This window comes from Pongo pygmaeus, chromosome 18 (assembly GCF_028885625.2).
Source record: "Pongo pygmaeus isolate AG05252 chromosome 18, NHGRI_mPonPyg2-v2.0_pri, whole genome shotgun sequence".
Lineage (NCBI taxonomy): Eukaryota > Metazoa > Chordata > Mammalia > Primates > Hominidae > Pongo > Pongo pygmaeus.
This window is the reverse complement of record NC_072391.2, coordinates 42,589,762-42,611,233: the sequence shown is the minus strand read 5'-3', so window position 1 is coordinate 42,611,233 and position 21,472 is coordinate 42,589,762. Positions and strand designations below refer to the sequence as shown.

The window sequence follows — 21,472 nt, the reverse complement described above, 5'->3', positions numbered from 1 at the left end:
ACATATTTATTACCCATTCAGCAACTCCCCTCCCCATTTCTTGTTTTGTAGGTTTCAAAGCCTTTTCAAGGTGGCAGAGGGAAGTCATCCTGCCTTTCTTTTATAGTTTCTGTGTGAACTTGAGTCCCATTCTTTATGGAAGTGTGCAGATCTCCAATTATTCATTCTTAAGTTTCATTCTGGGGTTGCAAGAGAATATCAAATGCAACGTTACCTTTGAGGTCTATCCTTTTAAGGTCTGCTAGAATTATATGATAGAAATTTAGATTTTTATAGAGGAGAGCAGAAAGTCCTATCTTGCACAGGTGTCACTGAAACATTCACCTTTAATGTGTAAGAGTATGCTCTTTCATAAACTGCTCTCCTGGAGGTGAAGAGAAGTGTTTTACTTTGCCAATTTTTTTTTTTTTTTGAGATGGAGTTTCCCTCTTGTTGCCCAGGCTGGAGTGCAATGGCGCGATCTCAGCTCACTGCAACCTCTGCCTCCTGGATTCAAGCGATTCTCCTGCCTCAGCCTACAGAGTAGCTGGGATTACAGGCATGTGCCACCACGGCCTGGCTAATTTTTTTTTTGTATTTTTAGTAGAGACGGGGTTTCTCCATGTTGCTCAGGCTGGTCTCGAACTCCCAACCTCAGGTGATCCACCTGCCTCGGCCTCCCCAAAATGCTGGGATTACAGGTGTGAGCCACCATGCCCGGCCTACTTTGCCAAACTTTTGACTACTGATAATGTACGTGTGCCCTGGCAGGGATGGCCATTGTACTGTCAGTATCAAGGGATGGCTAACAGCACCCACCACAATGTCAGCTATGAAAGGATTCAGAAAATAGCCTTCTGTAAGTCAGAATTTCTTAATTTAGGAGTAGGGTCATAGAAGATGTCAACATAGGAATAGGTTTCAGATTCTAAACTGTAGATTTAGATGATCACTTCTTAGTGTTTGTATAAAATTTACTTTATTTTTTATTATAATCTTAAGTTCACTTTCCACCTTTATACTATGAAAAATACCATCTCTCTCAATAGGGACATACCTGTATTAAAGTATACGGAAATAAATCAGCCATAATAGCAAAAATTGCCTGCATAGACTCACCCAAAAATGCCTTTCTCGGACTGCCATTGATATGAACCTCATTTGAATTGTCTGCAATTAGAGTCATTAAGGGAGTAGAAAAAGATTTTTACTTGGAAAATGGCACTTTTTAATGTTTTAATAATTAATTCATTCAAAATACTCAACAAATGCTCATTGAGTTTCTAGTATGGTCCTGGTTCTGTACAGGCACTGAGGTTAAAGTTGTGAGTAAAGCTGACACAACCCTGCTCTCATGGGCTTTCCATTGTAAGAAAAAAGTAAATAAACAAACAAATAAAACCAGTATTGTAGCTGACACCTGTTATAAACAAAACCAAACAGGATGAGGTAAGGAAAGATATTTAAGACGAATGTGCTGGTGAAGGCCACTCAGGCGGAGATGTTTGGGTTGATGCTGAATAAGGAGAAGAAAAGAGTCATGGGAAAACCTGTGAGAACTGTTTCTGGGGCAGAAGGCAAAGTAGGTGTAAAAGCCCCGTGGCAGGAATAAGTTTGTTTTACTCAGAGAACAGAAGGTCAGTCGGCTAAAACAGAGTGTGCTAAAGGGAAGAGATAAACATACATCATGTTTTGGGGAGTCCAGTAGGCTCTGGTAAAGAGTTTATATTTTCTCCTATGTAGACTAAGAAGTCATTTAAAAACTGTAAGCAGAGCTAGCTGGGCGCAGTGGCTGATGCCTGTACTCTCAGCACTTTGGGAGTCTGAGGTGGGCAGATCACCTGAAGTCAGGAGTTTGAGACCAGCCTGGCCAACATGGTGAAACCTCGTCTCTACTAAAAATACAAAAATTAGCCGAGCTTGGTGGCACATGCTTGTAATCCCAGCTACTCGGGAGGCTGAGGAAGAAGAATCGCTTGAACCCAGGAGTCAGAGCTTGCAGTGAGCCAAGATCACGCCACTGCACTCCAGCCTGGGTGACAGAGCAAGACTCTGTCTCCAAATAAATAAATAAATAAAAATACATCACAAATTTAATAAATTAACAAAAACTGTAAGCAGAAGCTGATACAATTTAATCTATGTTTTATGAGGACTTCACTATGAAAAATGGACCCTGCCTGCAACAATGAAAAAGGAAAGTAATACAGACAGAAGACCACATAATTGGAACTAGAATAATAAGTGTGGATAAGCTGAGAAGTGCATAGATTTAGACAAATATTGGAAGCAGGGTTATTGGGATTTGTTAATGGATTGGAAGTTTGGGAGACAGAAGAAAGATGATAGCGAGGTTTGGTGGGATGACAGTGTCACCAAGTGAGAAAAGGAACTCTGAGAGAGGAGCAGGCCTGGCAGAGGGTCCCTGGGATTGATTAGAAATCAGTGGTTTTATTACCTGTGAGATGCTTATTAGATACCCAAGAGGGATGCGCAGAACTCAGGGAGACCACACAACTGGAAGTATATGTTTGTAAGCATTAGCATGTGGATAGTACTTAAGCTCTGAGATTGTATAAGGTTGTCACCTTTCCTTTAGAGTATAAATTCACACCAAAACTATTAGTGGAGACTATAAGACAATGGAATCATTAAAAAAAATTGTACTGCAAAAACCTATGAATGGATAAAACATATTATTAAATGTATTTGGCACCTTGTATATACTTAGTTGATCTAGGACAGAGAAGATACTTAGTAACATTCATTTTTTCTTACTGCAAGAATAATGACCCAGGAGGCAGAGGATGCAGTGAGCTGAGATCGGGCCACTGCACTCTAGCTCCAGGAGACAGAGTGAGACTCCGTTTCAAAAAATAAAAGAATAATGAATGCTCATCAGAGGGAATTGAATTTTATTATTCTAGGAAATCTAATGGAAAAAGTGAAAAATAAATATTGATACATTTATAAAACAATGAAAAGACTTAGAAGAGAAGCCATCTAGGCTTTTTTCTATACTTAATTATACGTATAAATACATCAATACTTCACTTCAAAAAATAAGGTCGTAGGGCACATTTGATTTTATGATCTGAACTGCTCACCTGACCACACAAAACAAATACTTTACCACGGCATTAAATATCCTGCTGTCTGGTTGTTAGTGCTGGCATATTATTCTATCATATGGAAATATTACAGTTTTACTTCACACAGTCACCTAAAGTTGGATATTTATGTTGTGACCAGATTTTCATGATAATAAAAACTAATAGGAATATCAGCAGACATAAAATGTTTTTGGCATCTTTTTTTTTCTTGTAATACATTCTATGTGTTGAAACTAATAATTGTATTTTGATACATATTGTCATGTTTTTCTCAAGGAAAATTATAGCTAACAGAAAGTGTCAGCTTTCTCTGTGTGTTAAGGGTGTGGGTGGAAGCTTGGCAGTGACTCTCAGACATATTGGTATGGAACATCATTGGACTCTCTAGAGATCAAGGTAGCAGTCCCGTAGAAATGTTAGCCTGAGCTGTGTGTCACCTGGGAGTACTCCAAGGACGACCAAAAGAAATATTTTAGTTAGAAGACAATTTATAAGAAAAGTTTAGAGGCTTCCTAGAGAGGTCATAGCATACACAATTTTATTTCATCCTTTAGGACAAGCCCTATATGTATGTTCTGCACACATCCCCTCCCGCACCCTCCTCAAAAAAAAAAAAAAAAAAAAAAGCTGAGATCTGATGAAAATAGATAACTGGATTATAGCTTGTTCCTTAAGGAATATCTCAGAAACTTCAACATTCCTTCACGCCCTCTGCAAATCCTTCTGACTTGAGAATGGGAAACTTGGCAACAGAGGGGAGTCATGCACCTCCCTTTTCCATCTGTGACTCTTGACATCTTCCTCCAGGTCAGCCATTGTGCAAACTCTCATTTACTTTCTGGCAGTTTCCTGTATTCCAGTCCTGTCTCTGAAATAGGCAATATTTGTCCCTTTGAATATCACCTGCGATAAATGTGGTATAGCCCATGGCCAGTGAAGATTTTCCTACAGGGAGACATATTCCTAAGTGTTAACATTAACTTTTTCAGATGTTTGAGTCAGACTCAATTGCCCTTTAATATTATAGTTTGAAAACAATGTTTGGTTGATCTTAGTATATCTGATTGAGGAAATATGAGAGACTTTTTAATTTAGATTTGCTCACCTAGCAAACTTACTTTGAAACTTCTTGGTTATATTATGTTTGCTTATGGCAAAGTTATCAGCAAAAAAGTCACAGTTATGCCGCAATTTATCTTTAAACACCAAATGACATCTATCATTTTTCAAAGAAAATAATGTCAGCAGTTAAAATCCTAACTGCTTGAGCACTGTTAGTTGACAGTTATATTGCCCCATTGCTTAGAAATTAATTGACCTACTTTCAATAAGAAACATAAAACGTAATATCACAGCAATTTTCTGGATTTATTTTATTGCAAAACCAATAAATGTTACAGTGTTGTTAAAAGTAATAGATTTAAAAAACATTTTATTTTCTTAAACCTAACAATTCAAATAACATAAAATAATATTATGTTTCTATTAAGTATTCATTTTTATAGACAACAAAACTTCTTTACAAAATGTCTTCATGTGTAATATAAATTTGATTTTTAGATGTGAGAAAAGCAATAATCATAATCATTGTCTAAATCTACAAAATAAGTAGATATTCTATAATATGTATTTCAGTAATCACAATGTAGTGGATTCAGGCAGAGATGAGAGACACTCTGATTTTAGTAGAAAAAGACTGCTAAATTACCTCTTTGCCTTTTTTCACTCTGTTCCTAGGATACCAATATAATAAATAGTACCTTTAGAACTGTGGTACACTGAGAAAAGTTCTAATTTAAATCTCAATAGATGATTACACAGGTAGTGTTTACACACACACACACACACACACAATGACAGGAGTTTTTAAAGATATTAGTATCTCGGAATGTTTGAATTCTGAAAACTGTCCAAGCTTTTATCATTAAATCACTTGTTATGAAACACATTTTAGAAACACCCTTTCCTATTTTTAATGGCCTATGATAGTCATACAGAATGAGTTAATCATAATTGATTGGTCAATTGCTAATTGTGAATTCTTTGACCATAGCATGTCAGCTGATTCTATGAACTTCTACAGACTCTTTCCCTTAGTCGGGGAATTGCCACAACACTCTGACTCCTCTCCCCACAACTCCATTACATGACATTGTCACCTCCCCAGGCTTATGATACTAATATTCCAGAGAGATGAACAGTTCTGGATTTTGAATAGCAATGCAGTAGTGACCAAAAGAGATTTGGTTTTGGTTCAGAAGAAAGTGCTGGATATGCCCTCAATAACGTTCCATGGTCATCTAATTCCGCAATTAGTTTGTCTGAGTAAATTCAATGGAAGGCTGCTTTCTGGAATGGGTAGTGTAATGCACTGACTTCCCTATTAGACATTTCATTTAAAAACATCAATTGTCTGCATAAAACCACCATTTCCATCAGTGTACATTTAACTGCAAAGGAAAGCTTGAGGACTTTTTTTGAAAGTAGTGGGATTGGGGTTGGCCATTGGTAATTTCTTTTTCATTAAAGGGTATGTAATTGTTTTGTGTTGGATAAAAATTTATTTATGTGGATGCCGCTGATCTTATATGTTATCATTTCCCATTAAGACCTGAGCTGTTTATCTGCTGGGTTTTCTGGACATAAAATGTTGAAAGGACGTTAAAATGTAGAACTTTTATATTTTTTATTTAGGTGACTAGGACAAATTCTGGTAATTTATAGGCTAAAACTTAAATGTATTTCTGCTTAAAATATTTTGAAATATGGCTTATTTCACAAATGAGGTTCCAAACTATAACCAGCTGTCACTAAATTCATATTTATGTATTTAGTTTTTATTTTTGAGACAGAGCCTCGCTCTGTCGCCCAGGCTGGAGTGTAGTGGCGCCATCTCGGCTCACTGCAAACTCCGCCTCCCGGGTTCACGCCATTCCCCTGCCGCAGCCTCCCGAGTAGCTGGGACTACGGGCGCTGGCCACCACGCCCAGCTAATTTTTTGTATTTTTAGTAGAGATGGGGTTTCACCGTGTTAACCAGGATGGTCTCGATTTCCTGACCTCGTGATCCGCCCGCCTCGGCCTCCCAAAGTGCTGGGATTAACAGGCGTGAGCCACCACACCTGGCCAAAAGATCATTTTTAAATTATTTATCTGGGAATATATTATCAAACCAGGCCTGAAACTTATTAAAAAGATGGTAAAATCTAATTTAACTTCATTTAATACTCCTTTTCTCTTAGTCTTATCAAAGCAAATGAGCTTGGCTTTTAATTATGAAAATATAATTTTAATTTATAAGACATATAACAAAGCAAGATAGCTGCCAAATTCACTCTATCCTAGTAACTTCCTATTGTATACATTCATTTTTAATGTAATAAGAAATCCTTTCAAAATTTTTAAAAGAATCACATTACCCAAGAAGAGGCTCAACATTTCTAGAAAATAAATATGTTCTTAAGACACTTAATAATTCTTGAAATGAAGATCTAATTCTTCAAGGTTTTAAAATATTCTATGTGCACTCTTTACATATATAGTTTAAATTTAATAATTTCCCTTCTTAAAAAATAAGTGAAACATACCACAAACATATCAAAGCAAGTTATTCATACTTCTCATTTAAGTAACTGTATTGTCATAGCGAAATTATTTTATATCATCAAAAAGCACAAAAGCCTTATTAGAATACTAATTTCAACGTCTGTTTCACAGATTTGTTCATAATAGATTTTTTTCATGCTTCTGCACTAATTCATTGAAGGACAATATTTTACCGATTCTTGAAAAACTATCATTATCTGCCCCATAGTGGTGGCTCATGCCTGTAATCCTAACACTTTGGGAGGCCAAGGCTGGCATTTTGCTTGAGCCCAGGAGTTCAAGACCAGCCTGGGCAACATGGTGAAAACTCATCTCTACCAAAAACAAAACAAAACAAAACAAAAAGGTAAAAAGTTAGCGGGGCAAGGTGGCGGGCACCTGTAGTCCTAGCAACTCAGGAGGCTGAGGTAGGAGGATCACCTGGGCCTGGGAGGTTAAGGTTGTGGTGAGCGGTGATTATGCCACTGCATTCCAGCATGGGTGACACAGTGAGATCTTGTATCAAAAATAATAATAATAATAAGATAAAATAGAACATAAAAATATAATTATCTGACATTTTAAAAAGTATATTTCCCAACCTATAAATATACTTTTTAGATTAACAAGAGAAAAATTTCAAGATATTGTAAATGTAAAAGAAATCTTTATGTATAATACCATTGTAATGTCTTTGACCAGTATCTATCATGTGAGATAAAAAATATTAAATATACATTTATTGAATAAATGAATGAAAATCATAATTACCTTGATCACTATATTTAAAATTTAAATGAAGCAGGGAAGTAAATCTTCCTAATTATCATATACTTAACTGTTTAAAATCACTCTAATGACAAGTAATATGCTTTCAGTCTTGAATTATAATTTTAAAATGCCTGTATTATTTCATTCACTCATGCTTCCATTAGTTCAGGCAACAAATATCGATTACTTACTCACTATGTGCCAGGTATTATGATAGATTCAGGGAGTACAAAAACCATTAAACGAGGGGATCAGTTGGAGTGACTGTTTTCTAGAAACAATGCCTATTTCAGTTATGAACTAGTCTGTTTTGAAGAAAATGGTGAGGGAAAGCTGAAAATACTTTCACTTTATTCAACAAATCTTATTGAGGTCTGATTATGAATCAGGGGCTCTCCTAGGTATGGGCATACAAAATTGATTAAGACCATGCTTGCTTGCAGAAAACAAACAAAAAAGCATCTCTATAATAAGAAGGAAAAAGAGGAATCTCCTTTGTAGGTCTCATAGTTTATACTGATATTTCTGATGTCGTCTCAGAGAATTAGTCACAATTATAGGAACTCAGAGGGCATTCCGTTGAGCTGAAATAGAGACTAAGCTAGCAGAGATTACTTAGTGAAATATTGTGATACCATTTATTTCAATTAGAATATAGTTATAATTCATTTTAGAAGATGTTATGGCTTACACATAGTAGATGTGATGGCTGAATAACAGGATTGTTGAACGATGGCACCTTGGTAGCCATTACCCATTGCCACCATGATTCTGCACTAAAAAATCTATGCAAAACGGCCGGGCATGATGGCTCACGCCTGTAATCCCAGCACTTTGGGAGGCCGAGGCGGGCAGATCACAAGGTTGGGAGATTGAGACCATCCTGGCTGACACGGTGAAACCCCATAACTACTAAAAATACAAAAAATTAGCTGGGCATGGTGGCACGCACCTGTAGTCCCAGCTACTCGGGAGGTTGAGGCAGGAGAATCGCTTGAACCTGGGAGGCGGAGGTTGCAGTAAGCCGAGATCGCGCCACTGCACTCCGGCCTGGGCGACAGAGTGAGACTCCGTCTCAAAAAAAAAAAAAGAAAAACTTTGGATATATTAATAAACATTGTGTTTTTTTTTAAAAAAAATTAAATCTTTAATTTCCGTTTTCACGATTTTTCTTCTTGCTTCCAAAAGGAAAGGAGTGCGTAGCTCTGTTGCCTGTACATCGTTCACGGCCCCTGGGACGGGGCGGGGTCCCCCGGGCCGCTAGGGGGTCCGCATGCAGTCCCTGGGGGCCCGGCGCGGGGTGAGGTCCGGGGGCCGCCTTATTGCTGAGGTCCGGCCGGTTGGGGCCCCGGCGGCCGCTAGGCGCTCTGGCTGCGCAGCTCCTGAGAGATGAAGCGGCGCAGGCGCTCCAGGTACTGGCTGTAGAGCTAGATGTCTTTGTGCCCGGCGCCCTCCACCCACAGCGGCTCCACGGCCTTGGGGCAGCGCTGGTAGAGCGCCAGCCCGTGCGAGAAGTCGATCACCTCGTCTTTCGTGTCCTGGATGACGAGCAAGGGCGACGTGATCTTGGACACCTTCTGGATTCTGCGGGAGGGGTGTGGGGCGGGTGAGACCTCGCCGGGCCTGGGCCCCGCCCCGCCCCGCCCCCGCCCCCGCCCCCGCCCCCGCCCCCGTCCCCGCCCCAGCCTGCTCACTTGGGAAGGCATCCAAGCAGTAGGTCTTCTTGGTGTGGGGAAGGCGACGCTCACGTCCAAGGTGAGCGGCGAGTGCAGCACCACCGTGGCGGACTCCTAGCGCGAGGCCAGGTCCACGGTGGGCACCGTGCCCATGCTCTGCCGGTACAGGATGATGCTGTCCGGGCTGATGCGGTACCTGGCGGCACCAGAGCAGAGTCAGCCGCGGCCTCCAACGCGCGCACCCCTCCCGCCAGCGGGCGTCCCCAGGCCCAGCTCCGGATGCGACTCTCCCCGCTCAGCCAAGTCAGTGGGTCAGGCCTAGGCTCCACACCAGTCCCAAAGGCCACCGCCAGTCCCCCAACACCGCAGCGGTGGGCGGAGCCGGCGGCCTGGTCCTGTTCCCTGGCGCTATGGTTTACTGGTGTTTCCTAGCCAGGATCTGCTGGATCCTAGCTAGGGAGTCCCCCTCGGGCTAGGGTAGGGGAAGCCCTGGCGCATCTCCTCCTCCTGGTCACCCCTAGGCGCACACTGGGAACTGTGTGCCCCCCCCACCCCCAACATCCTGAATGCTTCACGCCTTCCTGCCCAGGTTAGAAAGCCGTTCCTGGTGCACTGGCCGGGACAGGGTACACTCTTCCTCCCTGCAACCCTTGCCTACACCCTTGGCCATGAGGAATTCAGGCAGCTGTGTCCCCAGATGTCTCCACCCAATTTTGGATTCTCAGAGTCCCATCCCGATGAGATGCCAGCCCAACCCAGGTCAACATCGAGGGTGGCGACTGCGGGGGCAGCACCTCCTCCCACCAGCGCCTTCCCTTGGGAGTGGACAAGTCCTCGGCCACCTCAGCACCACCAGATCCCACCCAGGGCCACCCCCACCCCCAGGTCACTGGCATGCGGTCCCTGGCCCAGCTGATCCAGCACCAGTCCCAAGGCCTCCTCATGCCGAGTCCCAACCACGCGGGACCCACCTGCTACCCTGTGGATGCCGGGACCCCAGAACTCTCCTCCTACAAGCTCCAGGCTCGGATCCCAGGCAGATGACCTCCTGGGAGGCAGGAGCATGGGCAGGTGTGCGTCCCCGTCTGCCCTGCATTCGACTCCACCAGCAGGGCTGTCCCCCTCCCTGGCCTGGAATCCCAGCCTTCTGACAGCACTCCACAGCTCACTGCTCACCCATGCCCCAAAGGATGCTGCCTGGCTTGTGCCTGTGGCCCCAGCTCTGCCTCAGCCTCCCTGGCCTGCTCCCTGGCAGCCAAGGCCAGTAGTGTGCTGAGCCAGCCCAGCCCTGTCACCTGCTCCAGGCAGGAGCCCCCAGCTGCCACCTGGATGTCACCACTCAGACAATCAAACAAGACACATCCTCAGTGGAGGCCCTGAGAGCGATCTGGCCTCCCCCTCACGGCTCTGGGCAGAGGATCCTGCAGGACAAAGCGGCAGCAGGACAGATGGCCGAGCAGACAGAGCTCAGAGCTGGCCATGGGGGGTGTGACTCTGCCAGTGCCCCGGGCAGTAGAGACAGGAGGGGGCCGAGGAAGCTGCGTGAAGTGGTGCTTGGTTTCGGCGCCCCACACTGCCGGGAGGCCCCCAGAGCCAGGCTGGTGCCAGGGGACCCAGCTCCCAGGCCCACGGCAGGGACTGCCTGGGATATCGCCAAGGCAACGAGGACCCCACCTCCCTAGGGCCTCTGACTTCTCAGAGCTGCGCCTGGCCCCTGCAGGAGCGGGTCCGACCACTGGGCTGGGCAGGGCAGGGCCAGGACGAGACAGCCCCAGCGGGTGGCGAGCAGGAAAGGCCTCCAGAGGCCCACGCGGGTCTTCTGGTCCAGAGCAGCACTGGCCCGGGCGGTGCTCAAACACCAGTGAAGGGCCCAGGCAAGCGCAGGGCTGGGGACCTGGATGATTAGCAGGGATGGATCTGGAATCGAGGCTGGCCGAGACCTCAGGTGTGTGCTGGGGTCTGCACCTGACCCTGCAGGCCCTGCCCCGGGATGGCCGAGCTCCACAGCCACGGGGCCTCATGGGCCAGGCCTCTGGACCTCGATGCAGCAGCCTCACCTCACTTGGCCACAAGTGCTGCCTCGGCCCGTGGGCTCCCAGCCACACGTGCACAGACCCCCTGACACCACCCACCCCCTCCCGCCGGGTGGCGTCCACGCCCCTGTGACAAGCTCAGCCCCTTCCTGTCCTCAGGCCAGGACATCCCAGGGAGCCTGGCTCCACAGGCCAGGGTGTAGGGGGACCGCCTGGCCACACCTCAGCCATGCGGAGGCGGCACCCGCATGCCTGAGCTCACCTGTCTGGCTCTCTGGCCTCATGCGTCCTCTGTGGCTCCCCTCCTGCAGGGCCGCCCACCTTCCTCCCAGGGAAGCCCGCCCCTTCCCCCAGCCCCCGGCCCCCAGCCTGGTCCCCTCTCGGGTGTGCCCAGGCTGAGCTGCCACCGGGGTCGCCCTCACCTGGTGCGCAGGGCCTGCCAGGCGGCGTTGATGTCGGCGCAGAGGTTCGTCTCGGAGGGCCTGCCCGAGCTGGCACCGTAGCCGGAGTAGTGGTAGGAGAAGATATTGCAGTGGAGGCGGGAACCCAGGCCGATGTAGAAGCTGCTCATCTGGCCCAGGTCCACCGCGTTACCTTCCTTGTTCATGCACCTCTGGTCAGACGCAGTTCAGCTGATCTAGGCTGGGCTTGGATAGCATTGGCTTGAAGCTGCAGCTGGTGTCCAGATCTGTTCCATGTATTTGTGATTCTCCTCAGCCCTCCCGGGTACTTGAAGCATGTTATTGTTATGGTAAAAGTCAGGAGTGCAACCTGCCTGTGCAAAAACATGCCAGGCTTCTGTTGCCTGAAATCCTCTAAGATACCCCTTTGGCTTAAGCAAAATCACACAGCAAGGATCAAAGTCAAGGAGTGGGGAATTATATCTGTGCCTTAGAGATGGAGATAGGAGAGAGTGTGAACAAATGCAGGAAAATGATCTCATCTACCAGAGTGTCCTTAAAGATTTTAACATGATAAATTCAGTATTGTTTTTGTTTGATCGAATGAAGCTTTGCATGGACACAGTACAGTACAAAAGTACTATTTGAACTCTTTCTCCACATTCATAAAATTGCTACATAGTTTCTGCCGTGATTATATTTTCATGATCCATTTTTGTGTACAGATCTGAAAACTTTATACTAGAATTTATTAGCTGAGGAAAGGAACATCCACTGACATCATCATATACAAATATTTCTCAACATTTTAATGCTTGTGGTATTGTTAATGTTTCTGTGGAACAATACTTAAAATCATCGAAGTGATTCTAAGTCAGTTATTGATTTATTCTAATGAATTATAAAAATCAGACTAAATTACTAAGAGAAATTATATTTGAAACACTAGTCTGAGCTACAAATGAGATGGATTTTTGTGCTCATCATTTGTACTCTAGTTATGTTTGTTGAGATTGGGTTATTAAAACATAATTATAACATTATCAGCAGAAAAGCCTGTTGTGCTATAATTAAATCATCTAAACAATCATTTTTGTGGCCTTAATATCCTGGATTTCTCAATTCATTGAGTAGATAAGATTTCTCTTTAAGTACTATTTATTATCAGTAGCTTGCTTTTCTGTGAATGCTAGAAAACTTAGAATTCTGCATTAACATTTAATAAAATATACGCTATCCTAATATTGATGCATTATATTTATCTATACAACATGCAACAAGAGAGAAATACTGGATGAATCAGAATATTTGCAGCCTATGGCAATTATCTGTAGCAACATTTATTTTTTGTCTTCAGAAAAATATAGATGATTTTGGAAATGGATTAGTTCTAGTTTCAATCTAGGAAGAACTACTTATGGAAGTTTTGTGTACAGGATACTGATGTTTTCAAATATAATGCATTATTATTTTAGTTTAGTTTCTTTTACCACATACTTAGAAATTGTTCAAGTGAACAGGCTATTAAAACTAATGGTATAGATAAATGGTATAGATAGGCATTGTAAACATCCCACTTTTCCCAAGCCATGAATTTTAACACTGGATTGAGGAGATGAAAATGGAGCCATTCGGAATGTGAATTCTTTGCTAATAATTATTTTTCTTCCTTTAAAAAGATTCTTCAAACGGCAAGGATATGGAAGTATTTCAGGAGATACTCTTTAGGTATCTAAAATACATACTCTTCCTATCAAAATCAGTAAATAGATTGATGGAAGTAAGATAAAGTCAGGGCAACTGATTTTGCATGTGAGTGTACACACAGACACATATCCATGTATTCTCCATCTGTTCTCAGTTACTGAATTATTAGACTCAACTGACCACTTGACTGTGTTTAACCTGATAAACAGACTCTTAACAAGAAGAACAATATTTTAAAAACTGGATTGTTCCTCCTACTTCTCAGCATGCATCAGCCACTCTCTTTCCCCATCCTATCTCCTGCCAAATGGTCTCTAAATATCTGTTCCACTTGGAGACACTATTGGACGTTGTTGTAAATGACTTTAATGAATATTCACTCTACCTGCTTTCATATTAATTCAGTTTTCATAGGATGGTCTCTATGGGATCAAGCAAAAGGACTTAGTGGAATATCTCTATATGACTCCATAAAGTAAAGAATGTGGTGAGTTTAACAGAGTGCCCCTTCCTTTACTAAATGTGAATGATGTTTCAGTATAGGAGGCCAGAGTGAAAAGTCCTAACGTATGTTTGTTTGGGCAGCCAACAAGTGGTCACATTGTACATTTCATGTTACAAAGGAGCCTCATGGTAGTATAAATGAGTGTCAGGAAAAGACACTTAACTGTGCTCAGGGCTTTAAAAGGGAGCCAGAGCAAGAATTCTAGAAGTTGACAATATCAGGAAGGAAACCTCTGTAAGCAGGCATGCAGGGGACTCCAGAAATCTCTTCTTTGCCCCTACACCTCTGGACTTTCAGAAATACACACCCCATTCTCCTGTATTAATACAAAATTCATGTTCACAACAACATCAAAAATCAATTTTAAAGTAGTAAACCTAAGGTGGACGGAAAGACATTATAGCCTCAGCACGCCTGAGATCTGAGGAGCAAATCAGAAAGATGTGAGTGTGAAGAGAAAGGGACATCGTGCTAACCAATCATTTAAAATTTTTACTGCAGAGAAATGGCAATATTTCACAGATTGTTTCTCCTCACCAATCTCACAAGTATAAGTATTTTTTGAAAATTTTCCTCTCAATTTTTTTCCTTGACAGTGAAGTCCAGAATAGGTTGGTTTAGATCTTGCTCTTTTCAGCCTCAATACTCCATAATCACCTTGGCTTTTTTGATTATGACTGGACGGCATGTACTATTATTTTAATATTAAAGATTTAGTAAATAATTTTAAATGTTATCCTTAAATAACTATGGGCTTTATTCATTTACTGTACATATTTCAAAAACATTCATAAGAACTTAAGGATTTTAATTCAAATGGTCTCTAAAGTAGAAAATGCACTCACAGATTATGCGTATGTCTTTTAAGAGGCAGAAACGTGCCATTTGTTTTTAAATTGAGTAGACTTTGTATCCTTTAGAATTTGGACAGAGTTTTCTTGCTATATTGTAGAGAAGCTATCAACCATATCTCAATTTTCTTCTTTCTGAGGTTTTCAAAATTAACATTGGCTTTGGCCCACTAATTCCTTGTTTTCTATTTTTGGATGAGTGTGCATGGATTACCTCCATCTTAATTTTCAACATAAATGTTTAGCAGAATCTTTCATGTTTCATTGCCATGTAAGCTGATGTGATTTTTATTCTTTTTCCTTTTCATTGAACAGTTACTTCATTTGAAATTTTTCACTTAACTTTTTTTTGGTGGTAGATACATCTGTTGCCACCTGTGTCTGGCTGGCATTTTAATGTGTTGCCTTGAAGCTGTAACCACAATAGTGGCACATTTTCCTGTTGTTCCTTTATTCTTTGTTTCATGTGTATCTATTTTCAAGAAATTGCATTGGTATACTATCATAGTTTTTTTGTCTCTTAGATTTTCTATTGTAATTATTTATATTTATGCATTTGGAAATATTTCATGATTGTTACATAAAACAGCAGAGCTCTTTTAGAAAGTTTTCATGGTTTCCCAAATGTACATTCATATAGATTAGTTAGCAGTTATTACATAATGATCTTTGGAGCAATAAATGCTGTTATATAAGAACAATTCCCAAATGTAATTTGAAAGTTATAAGCTAGCCTTTGATGGCCTAGAATTAATGTACCTTTATACTTCTAATCTGCATGCAAATTTAAGAAGACCATGGATTGAGGACTGGGTGCATAATTTTCAGGGCCCAGTAAAAGGTGAAAATGTAGAGCCCTTTGATAAAAAATTACAAAGAATTTCAAGATGACCATCATAGGCCATGCACAAGGCCTTTCTAAATGGATAGAGTGATCATGAAGCCATGGGCATTGTTTTGTTTTGTTTAATCTTACTGTTTGGTTGTAAAGCAGATCTTTAAATCAAGAGGAAAAAGAACACCAAAGAACATCTCTATCAAAATGTTTTAAACATTATAGGAGATTAGATCCATATAAATGAAAGGGATAAAGAAAAAGCACATATCCAACCTCAAATATAAAGCATGGAATTCTTATATGAACTCCATTATAGCACTTGATATTTCAGCTCTATTTTCATTTTTGAACAACTCTAGATATATCTATATATTTTAGTCTAAAATTTAATTTAATTTTTATAAATTCTAAGTTCTTCCCCAAATTCTACCTTAGATAAACAATTCAGAGATAACTCTGTTTCCTGTTCTATTAGGTGGAGCCATATGAAATTGTCAGTATTCAGCCTTTTCCGTCCTACAAAAAAATGACAGTTTTGTGTTTCCACCTAACACATGGCAGCCCAATAAATATGTAAATATGTGAAGGTCAGGACCATAGAGCTACCACACTAAACAATACTAAATGCATACACATACCCTTTCCCAAACCCCGGCGGGTCTTCTTTTCCGCAAAAGAATCATTCTTTGACTCTTCACCCATTATTCATGTGAGAAATTTTCCAGGCCCTTCAACATGTCAGTTGAGTGACTGTAACAATTAGATTTATTGATTCTCCTCTCCCAATTTGACCTTCCTTATTGAAAAGCATGATCTAAATGTTGACTAATAGTCTGCATAGTGAAACATGTTTACTAGTTCCCATGACCTAAAACAGTGTAAACCATGATTCAAAAATTTCTTTTCTTAAAAACTTCTAAACAATATGTCTGCCGGGATAAAATGGTGCAATTTCTATGTGAAACCTAAAGAATTTCAATGACACCTTTTCATTCTTATTGCCATCAAATAATCCCTTCAATAGTGCCCCATCTTCCGTACTCCTTCATACGATTTTGATTTTCTATCTTATTATTTTCCATCATTCTTTCTGTTAAAACTATAATAGTTTCTTTGGAGAAAGTGTAGATTTTCCCACTTCAGAGGCATTTCTGCATTGAGCTCTCATAAACCTCTCTAACATGGTGGGCAATTGACTCAATAACATTTGTGTATGAATTCAGTTGTGAATTACATAAGGCTCATCTATAACATCAAAAAGCAACTCAGTAAAAACAATTCTATTGAAGATAGTATGATCTAAATATATAATTTTAGGATGGCTTCAACTGAGACAAAAATAGCATCGATACAGTGTGGAGCAATGAATTTCTAAAATTTTTATCTGCTTAACATTTTTCAACAGCACAATTTATACAGAAGCCCAACATGAGACATTCTTGTTCACAGGGAATTTCTCTGCCCGCTTGAGCCCTGTAGAAATCCCACCGTGTTGGTAAACAGCAACAGCAACAAGAAGATACTAAGCTTGAATTCTCAGTGGCTCAACCACACCAAAGTTTGTGGGTTGCTCCCGTAAAGTTCAATGTCAGTCAGAATAAACTCCTCTATCCTTAACCTATGACACACATTGCACATAACCTTCAAAGTACTGGAAGCGGAAAAGGAGAGAACTTGGGAATGAGGCAGGGGCTTTTTACTGCCTCAGCCCCAGAGTGATTCATGGCCCTTCACCTCAGAGTCTCTTAGATCTTTCCACGTGATCCCAACATAACTGGAAGTCTCTGAAATATCTGGGAGTGCATGAATATTCATTACATGTCTGAGTATTCATTACATGTCTGTTTACAGACTCCCATTTTGCTTTCTAAGATGCTCCCTGACTCTTCTCAGAAGCTTTACATAACATGCTATACAACACTGATCTAATCAAAATATCACCCTATACCCTATAAATATGTACAATGATGTGTCAATTTAAAAATTGAAGAAAAAATCCCCTGATCTAAAGGGATGATTTCCTCATGCTTCAGGTAATTCTTCATGGAATATTAGTCTCCAATACCAAACTTTTCTTAAGATTTTGGCTGCAAAGAATCTAATAATGTATTTTCAGAAAGAGATTGGAATGCCACAATCTTGTGCATCAACAAAAGAATGTGTCCCTTTTTGACACTTGGGTCTCTGCATGACTTCTGACAGAAAGGACAGGCTCAGAGGACACATGGGCATGTCCAAAATTTAATTTCTAAAAGACTTCTGGATCTGCCCTAACGAGGACATGAGTCTAGAAAGTTTCTGACCTCCAGAGCACAGACAGTGCTTCTTCAGAGAAATTATAGATTTTCCCACTTCAGAGGAATTTCTGCATTGAGCTCTCATAAACCTCTCCAACATGGTGGGCAAGTTGGTATTTCAGTCCTTCACATTTACCTCTGAGGTTAGTACTTGCTGGATTTTAAATTAAGTTTCTTTGACATGAAATGAAATCTTCAGCTGCCTGTTAGTTCCAAAGCAGGCCCTCAAGCTCAACACATTAAAAAATTAGTCTTTTCCTCAGAATCTTGTTCTTCCTTCAGAGTTTCCAATTTTTATTACAGATACCACCTGTCAGACAGTCATTTGGGCTTAACATTTTAAAGTCTGTTCTGGGTCTTCCACATTCATTATTCTCTACGGTCAATCACATTCCAAGGATTGTTGCCTCCAATGCATGCCTGCAATCCCAGCCATTCGGGAGGCTGAGGCAGGAGAACCACCCAAACCCGGAGGCAGAGGCCACGGGAAGCCAAGACCAGGTCACTGCCCTCCAGCCTAGGCAACAAGAGCGAAACTCTGCCTCAAAAAAAAAAAAAAAAAAGACCGGGTTTCACCATGTTGCCCGGGCAGGTCTGGAACTCCTAGGCTCAAGCAATCTGCCACACTGAGCCGTCCAAAGTTCTGGGATCACAAGGGTAAGCCACCACGCCAGGCCGATCTATTCCATTCTGATTAATAAATTGGGCCGGGCGCGGTGGCTCACGCCTGCAGTCCCAGCACCCCCGGAGGCAGAGGCGGGCGGATCACCTGAGGTCAGGAGTTTGAGACCAGCCCGACAAATATGGAGAAACCCCGTCTACACAAAAAACCAAACCAAACCAAAACAAAACAAAAACAAAATGAGCCGGGTATGGTGGCTCACGCCTGCAATCCCAGCCACTCGGGAAGCTGAGATAGGAGATCCACCCAAACCCGGAGGTGGAGGCCACTGGGAGCCGAGACCGCGCCACTGCACTCCAGCCAGGCAACAAGAAGGAAACTCCGCCTCAAAAAAAAAAAAAAAAAAATTTGACCGGGTTTCACCATGTTGCCCAGGCTGGTCTGGAACTCCTAGCTTGAGCGATCTGCAGCGCTCAGCCGTCCAAATTCCTGGAAGCACAAGCGTGAGCCACCAGGCCAGGACAATCTATTCCTTTCTGATTAATAAAGTGGGCCAGGCGCGGTGGCTCACCCCTGCAATCCCAGCACCCTGGTGGCTCACGCCTGCAATCCGAGCACCCCAGGAGGCCGAGATGGGTAGATAACCTGAGGTCGGGAGTTTGAGACCGGCCTAAGCAACAGGAAGAAACCCTGACCGTACCCACCAAAAAAAAAAAAAAAAATTCAAAATGAGCCGGGCATGGTGGCTCATGCCTGCAATCCCAGCCCCTCAGGAGCCTGAGGCAGGAGAACCACCCAAACTCGGAGGCGGATACTGGGGGAGCCAAGACCATGCCACTGCACTCCAGCCCAGCAACAAGAGCAAAACTCTGCCTCAAAAAAAAAAAAAAAAAAAAAAGAAAGAAAAAAGAGACCGGCCCGTCTGGAACTCCTAGGCTCAAGCGATCCGCCGCGGTTGGCCGTCCAAAGTCCTGGGATCACAAGCGTGAGCCACCACGCCAGGCCGATCTATTCCTTTCTGATTAATAAATTGGGCCTTGCGCACTGACTCACGCCTGCAATCCCAGCACCCCCGGAGGCGGAGGCGGGCAGATAACCTGAGGTCGGGAGTTTGAGACCAGCCTAACCAACAGGGAGAAACCCCGTCTGTACCTCACCCCCCCAAAAAAATTACAAAATTAGCCAGGCATTGTGGCTCATACTTGCAATCTCAGCCACTTGGTAGGCTGAGGCAGGAGAACCACCCAAACCTAGGAGGCGGAGGCCTCGGGGAGCCGAGACCTCACCACTGCACTCCAGCCTGGGGAACAAGAGCGAAACTCTGCCTCAAAAAAAAAAAAAAAAACTGGGTTTCACCATTTTGCCCAGGCCGGTCTGGAACTCCTAGGCTCAAGCAATCCACTGTGCTAGGCCATCCAAAGTCCTGTGATCACAAGGGTCAGCCACCACGCCAGGCCAATCTATTCCTTTCTGATTAATAAATTGGGCCAGGCGCGGTGGCTCACTCCTGCAGTCCCAGCACCCGCGGAGGCCAAGGAGGGCGGATCACCTGAGGTCGGGAGTTTGAGACCAGCTCGACAAACATGGAGAAACCCCGTCTGCACAAAAAAAAAAAAAAAAAAAAAGGAAAAATAAAAACAAAAAGAATTACAAAATGAGCCAGGCATGGTGGCTCATGCCCGCAATCCCAGCCACTCGGGAAGCTGAGGCAGGAGAACCACCCAAACCTGGGAGGTGGAGGCCGTGGCGAGCGGAGATCATGCCACTGCACTCCAGCCTGGGCAACAAGAGCGAAACTCCGTCTCAAAAAGAAAAAAAAAAAAAAGAGATCAGGTTTCACCATGTTGCCCAGGTTTGGTCTGGAACTCCTAGGCTCAAGCGACCCTCCACGCTTGGCCGCCCAAAGTCCTGGGATCAAAAGTGGAGCCACCACGCCAGGCGGATCACGCCTGTAATCCCAGCACTTTGGGAGGCTGAGGTGGGTGGATCACCTGAGGTCAGGAGTTGGAGACCAGCCTGGCCAACATGATGAAACACCGTCTCTAATAAAAATACAAAAAAATTAGCTGGGTGTGGCGGTGGACGCCTGTAATCCCAGCTACCCAGGAGGCTGAGGCAGGAGAATTGCTTGAACCTGGGAGGCAGAGGTTGCAGTGAGCCAAGCCAGTGCCACTGCACTCCAGCCTGGGTGACAGAGTGAGACACCATCTCAAAACAAAAAAATAAATAAATTGGGCCACGCACGCTGGCTCATGCCTGCAATTCCAGCACCTCCAGAGGCTGAGGCAGGTGGATAACCTGAGTTCGGGAGTTTGAGACCAGCCTGAACAACAGGGAGAAACCCCATCTGTACCAAAAAAAAAAAAAAAAATTAGCTGGGCATGGTGGCTCACGCCTGCAATCCCAGCCACTCAGGAGGCTGAGGCAGAACCACCCAAACCCAGGAGACTGAGGTTGTGGGGAGTCCAGACCGTGCCACTGCACTCCAGCCTGGGCAACAAGAGCAAAACTCTGTCTCAAAAAAAAGAAGAAACTCGGTTTCACCATGTTGCCCAGGCCGGTCTAGAACTCCTAGGTTCAAGTGATCCACCATGCTCAGCTGTACAAAGTCGTGGATCATAAGTGTGAGCCACCACGCTAGGCCACTCTATTCCTTTCTGATTAATAAATTGGGCCGGGCATGGTGGCTCATGCCTGCAATCCTGTAGCGGGATTTTTAAGGAATTAGAGAGACTGATGGGGTTTAGGAGGTTATTAATTAATTATTTAGGTGCATCGGCCCAGTCGGATTAACATTTAAAGCACTGAGTTCTGAACAAAGAGTTCTCTTTTAAGCCTTTTGTGGGGAGGGGGTAGATCTGTGCAGGGGGAAGCATATTATAAAAGCGAGAAACAATGATAGTTGTTTAATTGAATCATGCATTATATTATTTTTTCCTTTTTTAAGAAAAATATGTTTTGTGACTTGGGTTTATTTGTTTAGTGACCTTGCAGTTGCACAGCTAGGGAATTAGGGTTTTTATAATGCCTGGGAAGGGAGGAGAGATAAGGCTCACTAGCTATAGAAAAACAGGTCTTTTTTAAAAGGATTCCAG

The 21,472-nt window shown here is 43.0% G+C and overlaps 1 long non-coding RNA gene across 1 annotated transcript; it reads right to left on the bottom strand.

Moving 5' to 3' along the window:
• Window positions 1–4,450: 4,450 nt before the first annotated feature.
• LOC134738584 (uncharacterized) lies at window positions 4,451–20,442 on the bottom strand. Its single transcript, XR_010124408.1, has 3 exons — window positions 11,579–20,442; window positions 9,142–9,319; window positions 4,451–9,031 (listed from the first exon to the last, which is right to left on the bottom strand). It is a non-coding gene; the product is annotated as an uncharacterized LOC134738584 (long non-coding RNA).
• Between the last annotated feature and the right edge of the window lie 1,030 nt (window positions 20,443–21,472).